This window comes from Microtus ochrogaster, linkage group LG4, assembly GCF_000317375.1.
Source record: "Microtus ochrogaster isolate Prairie Vole_2 linkage group LG4, MicOch1.0, whole genome shotgun sequence".
Taxonomy (NCBI): domain Eukaryota; kingdom Metazoa; phylum Chordata; class Mammalia; order Rodentia; family Cricetidae; genus Microtus; species Microtus ochrogaster.
The window spans coordinates 26,766,058-26,769,584 of record NC_022030.1 but is presented as its reverse complement, the minus strand read 5'-3'; positions in this window follow the sequence as shown (position 1 = coordinate 26,769,584).

Here is a 3,527-nt window from a genome sequence, read left to right as displayed (position 1 = left end):
TGTGTGTGTGTGTGTGTGTGTGTGTGTGTGTGTAAAATCTTGCTGGTGTTCAAGTTGAGAGTGCTTTTGTTTTGTTTTGTTTTTTTCCCCCACTGTGGAAGGATAGATTTCTTGCCCCAGCCTTTTTGGTAGTAACTCTAATAGACATTCATATGACAAAGGCAGTTTTGCAGGAAATAATCTGGCCCCTTGTAAAGGATATGTGTGTCTTTAGGAAGAAGAGAATTCACGACTCCTGTCTTGAGCAAAATGCTGAGCCTTAAGAAGAGTTGTCTTGGAGAGTGATCGGATATCACAGAGCTAGCCAGCTGGCTTCCTGGAACATTACGGTGGAAAGGGGCTTGACAAGAAAGAAATAATACCCACTTAGTTCCCCCTTGGAAATGCATACAGATGAAAAAAGTCTGCATATCAGAAGAACAAGCGTATTTTAGTATCTTAAATATCTCTGGTTTATTTAAAATAGGAATGGCCCAACTTTTATAGGAAAAAAACTAGTATGCTGTAGTCTTTCTTAAAATCATTCATGTGATTAGAATAAGATTCTGAAATTTGAAATGGTTCAAAACAAAACTCAGATGTCTATGGGAAGTAATTCTCAATTAAATGTCTCCTCCAGGACCAAGTGTTGACATTGGACTTTTTAAGCAATATGACCCTTAACTACTTGAGTAGATACAATTTGAAGAGAAGCATATATTAACTGTACACGTTACTAGATAATGTGACTATCTCTGCTGGAAAGCACACACTTTAAATCTACAGACAGTCGTTTCATATCAAATAACATGTTTAATCCCATGTTATCAATCTGGCCTTCACACAAAAGTTGCTTTCCTTCAGCCAAGGCAGGGAATTCTTTTCTGACCAAAAGAAAACAAGAACCATTAAAAGTGAAGGAATAAAAATGCAGGGAGTTGTTGAAGGCCCTAAATTCTATAAGATGAAAACAGTATAGCACCCAAAAAGTAGATTGGTAATGGCCTATGAACGGGCTTCGCTATTCTGAAAATGTTTGCATTTAAAAGTCACAGCAGCCAAATATGCTGGTGGCTTTAAAACAAATGACATTGAGGCAATACCATATTTGCCCCAAAACATGAGCCAACTCTAATGTATTGATTTAATATTTTTGCTTTTAATTGCCCCAACCCATGTGCTAATCTTCGCTGTGAATAAGAATCGCATAAGAAGGGGGGCATTCTGTAGAAGGACAGTGCCTGGGCCCATGATGCTTTAGGGATAGCCCCGTGTCTGTAAAGATCTCTACAAGCCGGGAGGTGGTGGTGCACACCTTTCATCCCAGAGGCAGGTGGATCTCTGTGAGTTCGAGGCCAGCCTGGTCTACTGAGTGAGTTCCAGGGCTACAGAGAGGGACCCTGTCTCAAAAAAAATAAAAAACAGAAACTCTCTGGAGAATTCTGATGAGCATAGAAGATTGAGAACACCAATCCAAGTCATTTATATTTGCCTTAATTACTTCAATCTTCTAGGAAAATAAGTCCTATTCTTATTCGTCAGAAGCACTCCAGCTCACCAGCGAGGCAGACTTTCTTGAGCCTGTCTACAAAGTTGAAATGAGTCTTCTGGACAGTTTTTCCCTGCCACACAGTTATACGTAAGTGCTGTCTCCAAGATGTGGCGACATGGGCAGTGCTTACTTTTCAATATGGGCAAATCTTTCTGGCCTTGTGGAATTAGCTTCGTAGAGTTCTATAATGTCAAGTGTCCAAACAAATGAATTAAATAAGCTGGTGAATCAAGTCTCACGGTTCATAGACTAAGCAACTCTTAATTTAACGAAATTAAATTTAACTAGATATTAAGATGTTAAATTGGAATTTGTATCCAACAGAAATAATAAAGGAAATAAACTCTAGAGCAAAGGTTAAGGAAATTATAATTAAGAGAATAAAACGTCCTAACAGATGACTCACAGTATTTAAGCCAATCCTTCTGTTTCTGTAGAGCTTTTAGCATTTATTCTAAAGCCCCGCTAAGCCAGCCCCCCCCACCGGGCTGTCAATCATCAGCTGCCCTGCCCACAGACTGAAAAGGCTAATGAAACTCTGCTTACCCCCTTTCTAAGAAGTTTCTCAGGACGTTTAGAAATAACTTTGCTGCCTTTTCTCTCCTCAGACATCCAGACGAGAGAGGAAACATTCGTTTTCAATTTCTAACCTCGCTTAGCAAGTACCACATCTCTACCTTCAATCCCATCACCCGGAGCTTCTTTCTCTGGCTCATCTTTCTGTCCTGGGACGTTCTGTAGTTGATTTCAGCATCTTTCCTCTTTCAATCTAAAAGACAATCCAGCAAAAAAACAGAAACAGTTTTGCAAGTTGCTACAATATCCTAAAAGAGGCATTTAAATATGTTCCATCTCTCCACTACGGGTCTGGGTTATTTTTCCCGTCTCAAAACACGTTTTAAATAATACCACTGTAGCAAATTCTCCAAACATACAGACACGTTAGCAGTCATTTTGATAAACACCTAAATCTCATAATAAGATACACACGCATGTGTGTGTCTAGTGTTACAAAATTGTGTGCCCATATGTAATTCTGAAAGCAAACAAGAAGTGTTGTCTCAACCAATCTCCACACCACATTTCCAGAGTATATACCACAGAGTTGTGCCCCCAACCACTAAACACATAAATGAATTTATCCCTAAAGCAATTTTCCTATTCTATGTTGCTTCTTGAGCATGTAAGTAAATTATTTTATTCTCTATTTCCCTCTTCAGATTTTTTAAGTAAAATTCTATGAATGAAAATTATCTCCATTTTACAAACCTAATCATTTAGCATAAAGTATGATATCCAATACTGTCTTTGGTGAATTATTAAATAATATGCTAGAACCCTTGTGCTTAAATCAATATATTTCCACACACGTATATCAATAACTTGTCTGTATCTGTATTTTTCAATCAGAGACATCTATAACATGCCTTTTTAAAAATTAAAAAGAATATATGTAGCCATTACAGAAATAAAGTTAATGTATAGATTTTTCCACATTCAAACTAGTGATTAGGATGTGTTTCTCCTGCCAGTTCCATCTATCACCACCCAGAGGGCATTTTAAAATTCTTTTTCTTGCTTTGAGGCTCCACGGAAGTCAATGCATCTCCGTAAAAACTGCCGGTGCTACCAACCCGTACATACACACACATAGACACGAAATTTTTATGTGAGAGTACACAGAAGAGCAAGCGCAGAGGTAGAGAGAACTTGGTCCCGATCAATTTTTCACCCACGATTTTCATCTACTTCTGCAAGAATTCTATTTAAAGATGAGCCGGGTACACAACCTCTAGTCAATAAGCGTGATTGTATAAAATGGGGAAGGCTGATTCCAAGCCCTTTTTAGCTTTGGCTTTACTTTTCCCCCCTTCGGTTCAAAACTGGCGAAGCAAAGTAAAATGTAGAATTATGGCAAACTAAGATATTCTTTCCTTAAATTATGTGCATTTTTTCAGATGAAAAGCTTCTTTTGAGGGAAGACTGGATCTTGATA